This window comes from Stegodyphus dumicola, chromosome 6 (genome assembly GCF_044657685.1).
Source record: "Stegodyphus dumicola isolate Sdum_Otavi_A_Nest chromosome 6, ASM4465768v1".
Taxonomy (NCBI): Eukaryota; Metazoa; Arthropoda; class Arachnida; order Araneae; family Eresidae; genus Stegodyphus; species Stegodyphus dumicola.
This window is the reverse complement of record NC_140773.1, coordinates 190,426,575-190,445,596: the sequence shown is the minus strand read 5'-3', so window position 1 is coordinate 190,445,596 and position 19,022 is coordinate 190,426,575. Positions and strand designations below refer to the sequence as shown.

Sequence of the window (19,022 nt, the reverse complement as noted above, 5' to 3'; positions counted from 1 at the left end):
AGTCTAACAACAAACCACCACTTACCACATCCAACGAATGATAGAACACTTTACTATCGTTTCATAATCAAACACCCGCCAGCTATAAGGAGCATCTGCGCAGTTGTACAGCAAATCAACGCCCTAGGGCAAGACATTTGCGAGCCACAGTAGCATGGTACTGCAGACAATGTACTCAACTATTAGATATTCGCAGTATGTACACATTCTGTGATACACATTCCACATTCAATTTCGAGCCTCGTGTTAACATCTGCTTTCAATAGCCACCAACTTGCAGATATAATGTTACTGACATGTTTATCAGTGTAAAGCACTGGGCACCCAATGGAATGATGTGTTATCGTAAATCGAAATATATAATATCCGTACAATACACGAATGTAGTGTATGCAACGAAATATGTAATTCATGCAACAGAAGCCCCTAATGAAAGTATGTACATCATGTATTATGGGAACTGAGCATATTTCCGCACAGCACTACTGCTTTACGCACACCTTACTATGTCTTATATGTTTCCTCTGAGTGTAATATTTGCATTTATGTGCTCTACGTGTTTCCATATGTATTCTATGTGTCATGATATGTATTTTCGTGTGTGTTTCTATGTCTTTATGTTACGTAATTACGAGTGTGTTTTTATGCTTTTACGTTTAATTTTGTATATCTATGTGTTTCAGCTTATATGAGTGTTTTAATGCTATCCTTTATATTTTTTCTAAGTTACTTTGTGTTATTAACAACGTCCTATGTAAAAACTACCCGACATCTAGGCCCTGTATGGCCATGTAAACTCCTGGTGCAGCCTCACGGGGCTCGAGCGAGTTGCTTCTTCGAGATAGTGGAGGACGTGGGACATATGCCTGTTTACCTATGTTATACGTCAGGCGTCCCCGTCCTCCGTCACCTGTCACCTGCCATTACGCCTCCCGCGCTGGCTTACGAGACTCTAAAAAGTGCACAAAGCCAGCGCGGGAGCGAGCGAAGGCACGCGCCTCTTCGCTCAGCCATTCGCAGCGCGAGGCAGAGACCGTCCAAATACAGTGCGAGGCAGAGCGGGGCTTCCTGGTCTCAGACGGCGCCAAGAGGTGGAAGGGAATGGAGTGGCCGAGTATTCCTGCGGTAAGGTATGTATGCAGAGGTGGAGGGGCAGCGGAGGGCCATGGTGGGCTTTTAGTATTTGCCGTATAAGACGCAGGCACTTTCCCCCCTGATTTTGGGGAGAAAAAGTGCGTCTTATACAGCGAAAAATACGGTAACTTAGGCATGATTAGATAAAAAAGAAAACTTTGTGAATTTCATAACATAGAATTTTATCACAATAATGCAAATCTGCATTAATGAAGAATCCCCACAACGCTGCAATGTTCACGCAAATATACTAATATATAAAATTAAGCTTTCAAATTTTATTGAAATTTATCTTTAGAATTCACAGTTAGTTAAAGTACAGTATGCTTCATGTGTATTTTTCATGTATTTAGCATAATAACATTGTAAAGCACAGGAAAGCATAATAATTAACAGTAATAGATATATTTTTTGTATGGAAAAGTGCGAAACATTGATGAAAAATAGTTGAATTTTAGAGGAAAAGAGCTACTGAGCTATTTCAGTGTCAATTATTAAATCTGAAATTCAAAATAATAATAAAATACCTAATCTTTTAATACTTGAATGACTTTATGTCAATTTCTGTTTAAACTAATTGTCTCAAAGTTTAAAATTTACAATCACGTTCCGTGCTTATTTCCAAAATATATTTTATGTTATTCTGCAATATGGCTAATGAAATATTTTCATAGAATCATTGCTAAAATCTGCTGCTTGTAGAATCAAAGCTATAAATCTGCATTCGATAATGACTGAGGTTTGCTAATTCTAACAATTCTGGAAGATTTGTTTATCTCTGAAAGAAAATTATCATTACAGTAGTTTTCATCCAGTATCAAATGAAAGAAACATATTCCTTGATATGCCACATATAATGTTTACACAATTTTAGAAATTTTACTAAATTTACAAGTTTTACAACATTTTAACATTTTCAGATGACAGTCCCAGTTTCTTACTTTGCTGTTCTTGCCATCGTTGTTCTGCACTCTGTGAATGCAGCTACAATATTTGACCCAGATCTGGATATTCACTGGGAAAACTTTAAGGTAAATAGCGTTTATGTATGAAGTTTGGATAGCATATTTACTAAAATGCTTTGATTTCAAAAAACTGAAAAAAAAAAAAAAAAAAAAAAAAAAAAACCTGCAAGTGACCCCGAACTAAAAATCGATGGACGATAATTCGTCACCACCAGAATTTGGTGATTGGATTCCCTAATCCCCAGTCGCCCTTTAAAATTAGGAGTGTATAAGGTATGTCCTCCCTTCTTTCCTCATGCCTTCGTGGTGTAACTGGAAGCAGCTAATTCGACGCGTATTCGAAAGGTCCAACATTCGAGTCCCAGCGAAGGCAATGCACATTTTCACGTCTCTTGATTAAAAAATTCTTAATGACTCTACAACTGAATTTTCAGAATTATCACTAATTTTATCGCACGTTTCTTCATCTAATTCGTATTATTAAATATAAAATTATTCTTAAAAATACGCTGCACACAGTTATATAAGTAATACGCACAGAAGCTTTATAATAATAAATAAGAATAAAGAATTTCCTTTACCAGAAGAAATGGCTCTGTGGAAGATCAACGATTATAAATAATAAGGTATTCGTGAAATCCTCCTTAAAAAGTAGGGAAAATTAAAATCTTCGTTATTAAAAATATTACTTTATGCGAGACGTTTTCTTTTAGAAAGTCCTCCACGAAGTCATCCTTTTTCTTAAGCAAGTAGCCCTAATGTGCTTTGCCGTAATAAACTTAAGCAAACCAAATCAGACAACCGATGCAAATTTTTCTCTAAAGAAGAACTTCATATCTCATGAAAAAGATTTTCCCGTGTCTGACTAGTAGTCTCAAATTGTAGAAAATGCTTTCGATAAAGAGCATCTAAGGCGAGAGTGTTACGGTCACGTGACCTAAACGGCTTGAAAACGTTAAATATATTTATTACATAAGAGCAGCAAAATCAGTAGATATGTTTATTTATATTTATTATATGCAATAATAAGCCATATATAAATAACAATAATATTTATTAAATAGAATAAACCGTAATTTTATACATATTTTTATCAGGCACTAAAAGCCAAAATTTAATTTAAGTTTTATGCATTAGTTGGCATATGTTACTGAAACTATAAGACATTGAAGTATATTATCTTCCCTGATATGTGACATGTGAGAAAGGAGGATGCAATAAAAGATGAGAACCACTGTCTTAATATAAAATTAATTTTTTTAGAAAACATTTCAAAAGCAATACAGTGGATCCGAGGGAGGAGCAAGACGACTCATCTTTGAAGGTCATGTCAATGACATCGTGAAACACAATCTGGAATTCGATCTTGGAATTTACAAATACAGAAAAGGACTCAATAAATTTGCTGATTTGGTAAGTACGACTGCGAACAATCTAAAACTTTCACTCATAGAATGAGAGTAGACAATAAAGAGTGAACCAATAAAGTGAGCACTGAGTTTACCCAACGTTAAGAACTCTGAAATAATATTTCTGCAAATGTCTTATTTGTTTTATTTGTGACTTTTAGTGTTTTTTTTTTTTTTTTTTTTTTTTTTTTTTTCAAGCGCAATTGGCTTTTTTTTATTACACGAGATTTAAAACTGCCAGGATATAAAAACTTGAATAATAAGGAATATTTTCAGGAAGAAATGCAATTTATGGAATTTTACTACGTTTTCACTTGAAAATTTCTTTTCAATAGATATTTATATTAATGACAGTTCTCCAATACTTAGTTTACCATGTTAAGACATGAGAACAAAACAGAGACATGAAAACAAACACTTTAAATTATTTTTATTTATTTACTGGCGATAATAAGCAATTTAAATAGAACTTAATGGAATAAGCAATTTTAATGGAACAATACATGAATTAATAGTATGAAAAAAATGCATTACAATATTTAAATATAAATAATAAATGTTCATTTATGTAAAGGAGAATATGGCTCACATATTCAAGAAAATATGTCTCAGATGAATGCAGGTACAAGTTATTAAGAAAACAAGCAAATATATTCATAACCAGAAAAAATTTCTGAGATATTAGTAGAAGTTACGGAAAAAAATGGAATCTTCAGACTCTTATAAATCTTATAAGATTCTCTTATAAATCTTAATATCAAAGTTAAAAAATTTGTTGATGAGTTAATTATTGGAGATATTGCCAAATACCTTCTTTCTGAAGTTGAAAATTAGTCGAATATAAAAAAATTACATATATGCCAATTCCATAAAATTTCATTAGCCAACTTAAAATTTGCTGGATGCGTGAAAGAATATGCCTGGAATGATAGGTACAAAGACGCCGATAACCTCGCTAAAAAGCAGGTACTAAACCCAATTCCGAAGCTGTAAACTATGTCCAAAGCATATGTCAGAAATTAAGAATGAATGAAAATCTGATACCCAGGTCAGAAGAAGTTATGAATTAATTAATTATAATAACGGAATAAAATGTCTCACTATCTATGTTTAAAACAATTGGTATACTGACACGACACCTTCACCACCTACATGAGGGAAAAACCTCTTCCTTAGACAACTACGTTTGGGGCGAAAGGAGCAGAGGTGCTTGCGCGAGATAGCACCATCTCTTCTCATGTTCGTTACTACAAGCACATCACAACATTAGACCAACTACGAAGGAACTCGAATGTCAAACATATTTTATAAATGCTATGAGCTCCATTATAATATTAATAGTATTGTGAAATACAAATCTTGGCCTTGTTCTGAAGTGACTTTCAGAACAAGATCAAGACATATGGGGGCAATAACTATTGCGGAACTAATTTTTATCTTACTATGTGCACCCTTCAAAATGATTACTATATGAAAATGTTTTAGAAGGATAGTAGGAAGCCGCTTTTAGATGTTTCATGGAATCAATAGCATCACTTGACCAGTACCTCTGTCAATATATGGTAACGTCCTGGTGTGCCATTTGCTTATCCCTGTCCTAGCTTGTTAATAGAAATTAAGAATAATTGTCATTAGATAATGTTTCATATTTATACTTTTTCAGTTGTCATTAAATTTCAAATTCATTTATATTCTCTATAGAGCCATGAAGAATTTGTTAAAACGCTGAATGGATTCAAAGGAGCAAAACTGAATAATTCAGTTTCCACATTTATTCCCCCTTCTAACATTGATTTACCAGACAGACTGGAGACAACACGGCCTTGTTACTGGAGTTAAAGATCAGGTTAGTTTTAATATATTAAATAGATGATGCCATATATCATGTGTTAAAAGAAGAATTCTACTATGATATCAAAATAAAAGTATTACGCTAGAAAGAATTTAAAATTATTTAAATGTAGGGACTATGTGGATCTTGCTGGGCTTTCTCTACGACTGGATCATTAGAAGGACAACATAAAAAGAAAACCGGAAAACTTGTTTCCTTGAGTGAACAGAACCTTGTGGATTGCTCTAGACCTGAAGGTATGAAATTCAATCAATTTTTGAGGGATCATCTATTAAATGTTTGGCTAGAAGGCAACATGTATGTTGTTGAAACTAAAGGAAATTTTGTATAATTCTAAAAGATAAAAACTATTAGAGTAAATTGCAGCTATTAATCGCAAGGATTTAATCTTAAAATGCATAATTTTTAATACGTTTCTGAATATACTTGTTCGAGTAACACAGAGATGCTCACAATTAGAATTTGCAACATACATATATTTTTAATATCATAAGAAACATTTTAAGCTATATATGTTGATTTGTGTATGAAAATAAATGAATACCTCACTGAAAGAATCCATTGTTATGATATTTTTTAATTTCAGTTACTATAACGAAACATTTTTTTTTTTTGCCTTCATTGTTGCAGTTTAAATAGCTGCTGCAATTTGTCATAAACTGATATGAAATGAGGAACACGGAATTATACATAATTTTTCAAAACATATAAACAAAAATTGATAACAGTGCAGCCGATGCTAAATTTTACAATACTAAACTACAGACAAATTCACCAAACGTTTTTACATATCAGCATATGCTCAATGTGTCGAAGCTCATTCATGCGCTTATATTTATTATATTCGTATACGTGCCAATATTTCGGAATCGAGCAGAACCATTTCATCTTTGATACGCTTACGAAACTTCTGAAGACGAAGAAGAAGAGGCACGAAGAAAAAACTCAAAGAAGAACAAATCACACAAGATTAAATCCGAAGACTGGCGGAAACGCTGATCTCTTCCTCCTGTTTATTTGTTCTTGCAAATTCTTGAAAATGCTTGCAAATTTTGTTTGAGATATTCATCCAAATGGTCTTTTCTTTTCCATCCTGACTAGACTACCATGCCAGTTCACTTGAGAATGATCTTTGTGGTGGTGGGTTGGACAGGTGTTTAAATGAAAGAGAAAATCATCAAGCATTGATTATATTTGGTTATAGCATCAACCAGATAAGCAGTGTTTCAAAATAAGTTCTATTACCAAGGACACATATATATCTGCTATACCGGCAAAGATGAAGTTACTGAGCATTTGTGAAATTGGAAAAAGCTTAAGAGTTCACTTCTTTTTCTTTATAATAAAATTTGGTACCTCAACATAGCTTATTTGTTACGAATTTTGAAAATTCTTCACACACGTAATGAATAATACTCTATTTTCTCTTCGCAAATAAAGCACCAATTTTTTATATTTATATACAATTCATGTGTTTTTAAATAAAATTAATGTTACAGGTAACGAGGGTTGTGAAGGAGGCTTAATGAATCAAGGATTTGAATACATTAAGGAAAATGGCGGCATTGATACAGAAGAGTCTTACCCATACACTGCTGAGGTGAGAAGTGCTTAGTTACTCGTACATGTAAAGAATTGCACATAAAAGTATTTTAAAGTTATTTGAGCGGAAAAAAAATAATTAATTTTAATAATCATCAAAATTCATTCCTTTCATCGAGTATTTTCTTCAATATTATCTATATTTTATAGAAATTTATACAGAATGTTTCATATAAATTAAAGTAATGTAAAAAGGTATCTGAAATTGTTTTTAGTTTTAAGGAAGTAAATTGAAGTACTTTTTTCAAACAATAACGATACGTTAGTTAGCTTAATTATTTTTGAAACATAGAAATATATGTATGTAATGTTTTCAGTTATTCCAACACATCGTGGGCGAATGGTGAATTCCATTACACGTTCTGGCAAATGGTTGACGAAGCTGGGATGATTGAATCACGGAGAAAAATGACGACTCAGGACTTTTCACTTTTAACAGCAAGCATATCTTTTTTTTAATTTACAGCAGTATTCAGTAATTGAATTATTAGATACGACTGTCTTTAATACGTTATAACATTTTAACAAAGAAAGAGGAGCATAGCGGAGGAGTTAGCAGAACGAAGGCGAGAAGGCATCTGTGTAGGAGAACTTATGACGCAGCATTTATATGAAAGGTTATGTAACAGAGTAGCTTCTAGAAAAATGTAGAAAAACTTATGACGCAGCATTTATATGAGGAGGTTATGTAATAGGTGTGAATGTTTTAGAAGGTACTGGGTTAGGGGACGATCCTGAATTGCAGAAAATTAATTAAAGGTTGCTGGTTCACAAAGAGCAAAGCCATCGTATTTTTTTTATATTTTACATCTCTAGAACTTTCGCGCCTATTACATAACCTCCTCATATAAATGCTGCGTCATAAGTTTTTCTACATTTTTCTAGAAGCTACTCTGTTACATAACCTTTCATATAAATGCTGCGTCATAAGTTCTCCTACACAGATGCCTTCTCGCCTTCGTTCTGCTAACTCCTCCGCTATGCTCCTCTTTCTTTGTTAAAATGTTATAACGTATTAAAGACAGTCGTATCTAATAATTCAATTACTGAATACTGCTGTAAATTAAAAAAAAGATATGCTTGCTGTTAAAAGTGAAAAGTCCTGAGTCGTCATTTTTCTCCGTGATTCAATCATCCCAGCTTCGTCAACCATCTGCCAGAACGTGTAATGGAATTCACCATTCGCCCACGATGTGTTGGAATAACTGAAAACATTACAGTTATTAATTAGTCGGTAGGATTTATCCTCTACATGGGAAAAAAGCTCCTGGATTTATTTCTAACGCGCTTCTAAATTCAACAGTGGGTCAAGGACAGTTTGTGTGATCGTCTTATGCTTTTGCTTCTTTTCCGGCGGTGCTTAAGTGTTTTACTTCGGCTCCAAAGTTATGCGTTTTATCAAGTGCTTCTAAAGTGATTGATTTTAGTGTTCAAATTGATGTGTATGCGAACTCTTAAATTCAAGATTTTGTGATTGGAATGCTAACACGCTCAAAAACGGTAAAAATGTCAACTGATAAGCAAGAATCCGTAGCTATTGTGGATACAGTGAAATTTCAGTTCCCTATTTTTGACGGCACAAGTACAAATTTTCCAATAGACAAATATCTTCTATTGTTTGAAGAGAAATGTGCCGCAAAGAACATTCCAGAAAAGGAAAAGAAATTTGTTTTCTCAGAGTGTATTAGAGGAGAGGCTTTAGCCCTCTATTTACGTGATTGTTTAGATAAAGAACGGAACAACATAAAGGATATTTTCGAGACATACTTCACAACATCGGAATCTGTTACTTTTAGTGATTTTGTGTCTTTAAAATACGAGAAATTTAATAATATTGATGTTTATTTTCGTAATAAGTTGAAATTAGGACCCAGCTTGAAACTAACAGATTCCACAATGGTGGAAGCACTTACGGAAGGACTTCCTGAATCTCAAAGAATGCTGTTAACAGTGCAAAAAATAGGCACACCGAAAGACTGGATTACTCTTGCTAGGAAACTGTTTCCAGTTCAGATGCCGTTGGATGATCTAGGAAATAGTAATTACCAATTTGTTTCTCCAAGGCAAACTGTTCCGAGGTGTTATAATTCCAGACCAGTGCAAGCCACTCCTTATCAAAGTTTTCGTAGTGTGAGACCTTTTAATTATCAACAAGTGCAATACCGACTTCAACAGTATGCGTATCGGCCAATTCGATATCCACAATTACCTGCTATTAATTATAACACGGTTCCTAAAAGAGAAGTTAAAAAATGATATTACTTTAATGTGAATGTCCAAATTGGACAGGAAAAAATTCCCAGTATTATTGATACGGGATCGCAAATTAACGTTTTACCGTTAAAAACTTTTAACAAAATTGATGATAAATTTAGAGAAATTTCAGTGAAATCCCATGATAAAATATTTTCAATATCTAGTCAAGTTCATAATCAAAGTAAAGTGTAAAGTAGGTAAAATAGAAAATAATGGGATATTTTATGTAGTAGATTCAAATTTGAATTATTTATTGCTTTCGTCACCATGTGTTCCATTATTTAAATTACAATTGAATTTTCATAATTATGAAGTGTATCAGCTTGGAAAACAGGTAAGTAAAAATGTTAAAGTAGACAAGTTTTTCCAAAATAATTATGTATGTAAAAATGATATCAGTGCTGAACAATCTAGTAAATATTTTGATAATAGCGAAAATTTTGTATGTAAAAATGATCTTACTACTAAAAAATGTGGTAATTATTTTGAAAATAGTAAAAATTCTGATGGTAAATTACAGAAATTGTTGAATGATTATAATCATATATTTGCAAAAAGTAAATATGATGCTGGTTCGCAAAGAGCAAAGCCATCGTATTTTTTTATATTTTACATGTATATATTGATTAAATTAAAAACCAAATGGTTGAAGGACTTAAGGATTCACTGAATAAACGATTCAGTGCTATTGCGGCTAAGATTATATAGATATCTTTAATATTTGAATTTAATTACTCTCTACTAGGAACGTTATTTCAATGTATTGTAACTTAAATAAAGTCAATTGAATTACTATGCAACTAAACGCATTAAGATACCCGAAAAAAACTTCAAACTGGACTGGTGAATGTTGCCAGTGTAAAAGCAATAATTGCATGTTTATGCTGGCGGTAAATTTAAATTAGAAATTTTTTTATCTTAGTTTTTGACGCTGGTAAAAGCGAGTTCTCTTTAGTAGGTAGATGACTATTTGCATACTCTAAATTTTGCCTTTTTAATTAATTGTTATTTTTTGCTTATTTGACATGAAACATTCTTATGAAATATTTTGCAGCTATCACATTAAGTTAAAATGTTTCGTTGATTCTGAAGGATGGAACTTGCCATTTTAAGAAAAGTAGCGTAGGAGCAACCTGCACTGGATATGTTGATATTCCAAAAGGTGATGAAAAGGCCTTGCAGAAAGCTGTTGCAACTATTGGTCCTATTTCCGTCGCTATTGATGCCAGTCAGTCAAGTTTCCAACTGTATAGGTAAGCTACTCCTTTTCTTATCCAAACATTTAGTATTTTCTTTGTTACAGGCTAAGTTCTTCCCAGATGGGTACTGAGATTAGTGACTCTGAATGTGGTTAGTGGCTGAATGTTGTGCCTGTGGGCCTAGTCTCGATTCACGAAGAAGGCACTGACGCTTGTAAATGTATATTGATATTGTTTGTGCAGCATCAAGAAACCCCAAATACTGGCGAGCCAAAAAGTCCTTTCGAGTGGTTTGGTGATAGGAGAAGAGGGACGGGAGACACTCGGAAACTATCTCCGGGATGCTTTCTATCAAATTTGGGGCGAATCTGCACAGCTAAGGCAACTGACACGATGCCTGCACAGCCAATGATGAAATTCTTTTGTTCCGCCCAGTTGTAACGTCACCTGTTACGGACTATGTATGAGCTGCCATCTACTGACAACGAGACATTTTGTTCTCCTCCCTTCCCAGCAAAGCCTATATGATTACTATACTGCTATTTCGTTTTTCTTTTTTCCCCCTAACCAATAACTTTCTGCTAAGGCGACGCTAACAACCAAGCATCGTGCTCTTCTGACTTAATGTGACTAAAAAGCACTCACCGCAAGTTCTTTCGATGTTTCATCACCCCAGGTTTGATTTTCGTGACTGACGCCTACTTTTCAATTTCCCATTGCTTTAACTTTTAAAACCATTGCGATGGACATCCATACAGTTCTGAAATGTTCTGTATTTCTTTATTTGCTACCTATGGGCTTAAACATTTTACATTTAGTATTTCTTATCGTTTTGCTTCCTAAGGACTTGACCCACTCTCTACTTTGCATATCGTTTCAATAATGCTATAATAAGTATAGCATTATTGAAACGATAAAATAATGCTATAATAAGTATAGCATTATTGAAACGATAAAATAATGCTATAATAAGTATAGCATTATTGAAACGATTAAGGAATGAACTTAATTAGATATACTAAGATAAAGCTTCGTACCCAAGTCTACCAGGAACCCAAGTCTTGTGGTCTACGGCCACATAAGCCGAAATCTACATGTTTTCATTAAATGTGAAAATAAATTAACTTTAGTTGGGTTGCTTAAAACAATATATAATATTTCCAATCAAATATATTTATTGTTTATAGGGCAAGTTTCATGTATTTAAACTAATTAAGAAAATTTAAATATTTTTAGTGATCTTGAAGAAACTGAATAACACTTGAGTAGAATACCGTTCAATCAACTTTAGTTTTATTAGGAATCATGAATTCCGGGAAATTATGATTCGTACGTAGTTACAAATTTGAAAAGAAGGCTTGTAATATAGTTTTCATTTTATGAATTTTTTAGGTAAATATATGCTACAAGAATTAGCCGGTAAATTTTACACATTTTCACCTCGAAAGTATTACGGCTTTAGTTTTGGACTGCTATACTTCATGACTGTAAAATTGCTAAATATAGTACTTGTGTAACAGAAATGGGAATTCTATTGATAAAATTCAATTTTTAAATTTTAAATATCATTTTAAGAGCATTATTGGTGCCATTTTAAGGATTTTAGGTATTCTGCAATACATTTATTTTAAAGGCTGGGTTATATATTAGCATACATAAAAGAAGACACATTAAAATGCTTTTAAATAAAATAATAAATAAATACAGTACAAAGTTCGTAATCCGGACTCGTCGGGACTTCGGCGATTCCGAATTAGTGGTTTTTTCCGAATTATAGATCATCAATTTAAATCTGGTAAGATGCCATGCAGAAATTATACAATTAAAAATACGAAACCGTAAGTTATGAAATAAAGAGCAATTATGATCTAAATGGAATCAAATTTCACAAAAAAAAAGAATTTACAATTTATTTGTTTACTTTATTAAACATTTCTTTCAACGCGCGCATGCGTAAAGCATACATTACGCATAGTTGAAATTAGAAAATGTCAACCAGAAAACTATTTGATGTGTATTCGTGATATTTATAATGACGTGGAAATTGATTTAAATCATATCAAAGACGGAGTACATCGAGATGAAATACTACACTTGGTAAGAAATTATAAGCCGAAAAACACAAAAACATCTGCCCTGACGATGAGGATAGTGCTGCCAGATCAAGTTCCAGTTCATTGCGCGCCGAGACGTTTCCCCTCCCCCGCAGAGCAGCGTGAAATTTATAAACAGATTTCGGAATGGTTAGAGAAATAAATCATTAAGCCAAGCTGCTCTGATTCCGCAAGTATTATCGTGCTAAGTAGAAAAAAATGCGGTTCATTTAGACCATGTCTGGACATAAACGACACTTAAAACCTGGTGAATCCCTTTCCGGATATTTAATTGCCAAGTGTGAAATAGCCACTCGCGGTTCTGTTGATGATTCATCAATTCTTAATTATGTAATCAATGGTATACCCGATCAGAGTAGCAACAAAATTATTTTGTATTGGTGTAAAACTATTTCTCAATTCAAAGCGAAATTAAAAATTTATGAGAAAATCCACGTTCCAGATACGAAGAATAAAGGTTATTCATGTACTAACACACAAAATAAAGCACGCGCTATACCTAATATGAGTAAAGAACCAAGGTGTTATAACTGTGGAAGTATAGGGCGCGTCATATATGCGCATTCTTTACGCCCATGCGTAAAGCATACCAAAAAAAGGTTTGTGGCTTTGAGGTCCGGATTATAGATTATTCCGGACAATGTACTTCCGGATTACGAACTTTGTACTGTAATAATAATAATAAAAATAATAATAAAAAAAAAAAACCTTTTTCTTTAAAAATATTTAAATAACTGCTGGTCATAACTATATTCCAACCCCACAAAAGCGGCATGCAACAATCATCAAATTTGCATGAAAGGCACTATACAAATGATTTGGAGAAATAGCAGAAGACATACAAATAATTACAAATGATTAGTGCTTGAGCACAGTGGAGGTATGAGTAAAGTCAGCTTCATTTTATACAAATGCAGTAACTGCAAGGCGGGTTTCTAATTTAGAAATCGCATTATGAACGTTCATTGTTTGAATAAATGTTGTGTTAAATCTCGTGTAAGACGGAGAAACTGCTACCAGTACATTTCGGAATTCGATCACAGCAGGATCGTGACCTATCAGGATTATGGTTTGTCGTTCCGCCATAATGTTGCTCCTATTTACCAGAGTTACATGAATGTCAGATGAATATGAATGGAATCAATGGATCTAGGATAAGGTGACCAGATTTTAACGTTGGTAAAGCGGAACACCATTGACCGGGAGGGGGAGTTCTTGATTAAAATTTGGTAACTAAAATTTTCATAGAACGCAAAAATAGTATTGCAAAATATTTTTTTTAATTTCAACATAAGTACAATTTACAATTTATTTATTTATTTATTTATTTATTTATTTATTTTTGTACTTTAAGAAATTCTGTATACTATTATTTTATTATTTGGCATATTTCTCATTTGAGTGATTTTTTTTATTAAATTGCTATCGTTGTTTAAAAGGTCATTAAGCTTTCCACAGAAATTTGTTAAATTATATTTAACATATAAAATGGCTTTCAAAGTGTTAACACTTAATTGTGATTTTTCTGATGTCCACACTTGATTTTACCGTAGAAAAAACGCGTTCAGTCGCAGCATTAGTTCCTGGTAAGGGCAGCGCGTATTCCCCAGATTTTAGTGCATTATTGTAGGGAACAGGGTTTGTTTCAAAATGATGGAATATTTCTAACCATTCGTTTTCTATTGTGATTTTTGCTGATGCCCAAGATTTAAACTTTTCCTTATCAATATATTTTTAATAATGGTTCCTCATTAAAAAGATCATTTTAGGAAATATTGCTATATGGGAAATTTTGAGTAATGTAGTGGAATTAATGTTTCGAGTCGAGCTAAAAACGTCGTTACTTGGAGTGTTCCTTGATAAGCGTTGCGTAAGCTTTATTTCTTAAAAGTTTCTTATATTTTTATGTAAAAAATAAGTAACATGTTGCAAACAAGACTGGAAATTGTAAAAATAAATATACTGTTCCTTTTCAGACCAAAATAAGCATTTATTTCACTTATGAAATGCTCTGGCTGATTAGTTTCGATTTCGCTTATTCATCAAATCCACAGTAATATCATCGAATAGTTTTTCACATTATTCCAATTAAATACTTGTTTTAATGTAACCCAATGAAAATAAATGTTTAGTGTCATTGTAAAGTACCGTCCACTCATCTAAATAATCTATGCAGTTCCTATAGAAATTTTTAATGTGATTTAAGATATCTGCACAATTTATTGCACCTTGTTCTTCTAGCTGGCTTATACTATTACGGAAAGTTAAAGGAAGAAAGTTATTTTCGAATTGCTCTTGACACTGAAATTTTAAATTATTAACTTATTTTATTATTTATTATTTTAAATTATTAACCAACTACTTCAATTACCGAAATTTGTCACCTGCAATAAGTTTTATAGCGTTTTGAAAAAAAGCTTCTTGATTGTGCACAAACTCTAGCCAAATTTTTGAAGATTCTTTTTCAATGAGCACAGTGTATATATAACCATAAGAATATATTTTACCGTGCTTCTAATAATCGGGACTTCTTTAAAAAGTCCCGGGATGCGGGACCGTCCCTCCAAAAGCGGGATGTCTGATCACCGTAATCTAGGAGGATCATAGCGAACGTCATGCAGGATCTCAGCGGCCTCGGCCACTAACGCCAGGGGCGGACAAGCATTTTATATATTAGCATACATAAAAGAAGACACATTAAAATGCTTTTAAATAAAATAATAAATAAATACAGTACAAAGTTCGTAATCCGGACTCGTCGGGACTTCGGCGATTCCGAATTAGTGGTTTTTTCCGAATTATAGATCATCAATTTAAATCTGGTAAGATGCCATGCAGAAATTATACAATTAAAAATACGAAACCGTAAGTTATGAAATAAAGAGCAATTATGATCTAAAGGGAATCAAATTTTACAAAAAAAAAAAAAAAAAAAAAAAAAGCTTACAATTTGTCCTCTCGGCCTTGTGGAGTGGTGCAACTATGTCACATACCCTGAGTTAGGAACTTTGCTCAATGCAGAACGGCAAGTTTCTGCACGAATAGTGCATCTGTCATGCCAAGAACTGTCAGCATGATAATCAACAGCGCGGGTTCCCTTAATGTTGAGCCGAGACAGGCTTCTCTATAGTTTTGTGATGACCGAAGATACTGTACACAAGGGTGACACCACATCTTCTTTTCAGATGAATTCTGTTTCTGCCTACAGTATCATGATATTTGTATTTATGTGTGGAGGCATTAAAGGAAACGAAAACTGCCAGCTTGCATTCGTGATTGTCACATGGTCACAGAAGCTACGTGATCGAATGAGGTGCCCATTGGGCATACATCACAGTCACTTCTTGTTCGTATAGTCATTCATGTGGCCACCTTTAAACTTCTAATTGTTAGGGCTTGTAGCTGCGCCCTATCTCCGAGGCCTGCTTAACGTCCTTTTTCAACAAGATAAGAAAACGACCGCAAGTTTTCTTTCAGAGGGTATTCGACTGTTGCCCTGGCTAGCAGGTTCTCCTGATCTCGCACTTATTCAAAACATCTGGTCATTAGCTGCCGAGAGGCTGGCATGGAACTGTCAAAAAAGTGAAGTCGTATGGAATGAAGTACCTGTATCTGTCATCCAAGCTCAGTTCAATTTGAAGTCCAGCCGGCTGAAAGCTGTTGTTGTTACGCAGAGCGTGTAGAATTCCATACACAGAAGTGCACTGAATTCTGCAGGTTCTGTATCTTAAAGCACTTGCAAATTTAATTATGTCTTCCACCCGTTATACTTGTATGCGTATAATAAATATGCTTCTCCTACTGGTGTTTTTCCTTAGTGTAGCAATTTTAATAGCCAGTGGTGTATATTTGTAAATATTTTATAACATTTCATTCCGATTACATTTCAATTCAGTTCTTTAGTGGCGGCATATATGATGAACCAAACTGCAGCTCTCAGACTCTTGACCACGGAGTTTTAGCTGTTGGTTATGGTACTGAAGACGGAATTGATTACTGGCTGGTGAAGAACAGGTAATTTACAGACCTTTTACTCAAAAATATATAGTAAATAAAATTGAAATAAATTGTTAAATTAATTTTAAAATACCGAATGAAAATTCTTAGAAAATATTCTTTGAAGTAGTTAGCTGACATTTTTTAATAATCCCAAAATTATATCATTTCTGAATTTTAAAATGTTTATTAAAATGAATGTGACATATCCGTAAAATTCTTAACTTAAAATGTTATAGATGCAAACAAAAACGTATAAAGAAATGACGCCTGGCTATCTGGTAAATGATGCAGTAGCTGAATGGAGTAATATTACTTACAAGTCAGCACCTTAGTGCGATTGAATAGCATGAGGAAGAAATGATAAATCACAGGAAGACAAACAGAAGCATTTGATTTATATACGTTAATTTAATAAATACAAGTACAGCTTCTTAACACTCGCATGTTTTCTGAATTAGATTTTTTTTGACTATAGCAATTTCCGTGAACCTGCAGAATGAAAATCGTTGGCTTGCACACGTATGAGATATAACCTCAATTTATTATAATGGTGTGTAAATTCGATGAATGTATTTCTATCAGCAGTGCTTTAGAAGCGAGTATTTTAAGTTTTTTTATTAGCAATACTCTAGAACCGAGTATTTTAATTTAAAAAAGCTGAATTATTTTTGTAGATGCATTTATTTGAAAAAAAAAAAAAAAAAACAGCGCTGCGATCTGATCAATTACTTTGCCATCTAAAAATAAATTTTTAACTTCTCCGTAATGTGATTTTATCAGGTATACATGTAAATATATCCTGGCATTTATAGGGCTTACACGTTTTAGTTAATAGGCGTCACGCCAGTAGTATTTGCTAAGGATAATCCTAGTTTGAAAGCTTTCTAACAGGAGCAGTTCTATACTTGCTGTGTTACAATTGCAAAAATCTCAGAAAATTTCAATTAGCTACCCCATTTAACTTTATTGAGAAGCTGAATTGCTACTATTTCTTAGCTTTTAGCCTCTCGATTATTTATGGGTGCTCCATTGCACAAGCAGAAAATAGTCAATAATATCTCTTAAAAACTTCTTATGAATCAATAATATAGTTCCATAGCTTATTTGAAAGTTTCTATCTGTAGTAAATTTTTTTCTAAAATAAAGATTTTAATTCAGATTGAAAATACAGCCTTTCTGTTTTAATTAGTGAACATTTTCAGGAATGGAAATGAGAAAATATTTTATGTAAGACACAATAACACGCCGAATAAATACTAATTCAGAAACCATCATCTTCAGCTGCAAATAGCTGAAGATGATGGTTCGGTAAAACCATCGAAACTAGTCCAGTGAAAATTTTGTAAATATAACGCTGATTTTTGTTGTTTGACTTCTGAATTATTTTATGTAGGTTAGGTGTAAGCTAGGAAGAAAGAAAGAGCATAACTTCGAGTAATAAACGAGCTATAAAAATTACTTGTTTTTCCTTAATTTCTGCTGTTACTTATGTAATTAAAAATTATGGAATTCGTAATACAGAGAAGAATACGTTTTTAAAAATAATTTTGTGAAAAATGCGTATTTACAAATAATGGCGTCAAATTCAGAAATTGAGATATTTTAATTTACGTTTCATATTATTGAAACTGTAGTTTTAAATTTAAAGAAAATCTTGACTTATAGTTATTAAGATTTCTTTTTTTAGTATTTCAGTCCTACTAGCTGATTAATTTTTGCTATAAAATTGTTTCAGTTGGGGAACTTCCTTTGGTGAAAATGGCTACATCAAAATATCCAGGAATAAGGATAACCAGTGCGGTATTGCCACCCACGCCAGTTATCCACTGGTGTGAGCTTTCAAAGGACATTTAAGTCCTGAAAATGAACTTTCGCGTATTTATTTCTCACCATCAACCATAATCGTAAAAATGAGGCATTTTATTTCATTTTCAGCAAATGCTTAAGAATTTGATTGTATTTTAGTTAGATTTCTTTTTACAATTTACATTGTATTTAAATAAATATGTATTTTAAAGCTAAATTTTCAGAGTGTTGCTTATTTGTATGAAATATTTTGAATGTCTTAGATTATTTCTTTATGAAATGAAATTCTCTTATGTAAGAGGCTTGACATAGATTTAAAAAAAATATCAGAAAAATGAGTCAGTGACAAATAACTTCTTGACACAATGACATAAAACAAAAACTGACGCCAAAGCAGGTTTATCCTATTTTACAAGGAATACTATAAGCCTTACCAAACTTGCACTAAAAAGCAGATACATGGATGATAATGCAGATCTGATAACAACATTATCGGGATAAAAAACATTCCTGATTAAGGTTCTCCATTAAGAGAGGTGACTAAACATTCTAAATACCACATAATTAGGACGTTTACTTTATGTTTTATGTAAAACACAATTACTATTAATATAAAGATATTTTATGCAGTTACAAAGATAATTTATTAAAGCAAATATTCTTGCTTTCTTACTGTTGAATTTCAA

At 32.9% G+C, this 19,022-nt stretch overlaps 1 pseudogene; it reads left to right on the top strand.

Annotated features, from left to right (window-relative positions):
- Positions 1-2,054: 2,054 nt before the first annotated feature.
- Positions 2,055-18,466, top strand: LOC118197234 (cathepsin L-like peptidase; annotated as a pseudogene).
- Positions 18,467-19,022: the final 556 nt, after the last annotated feature.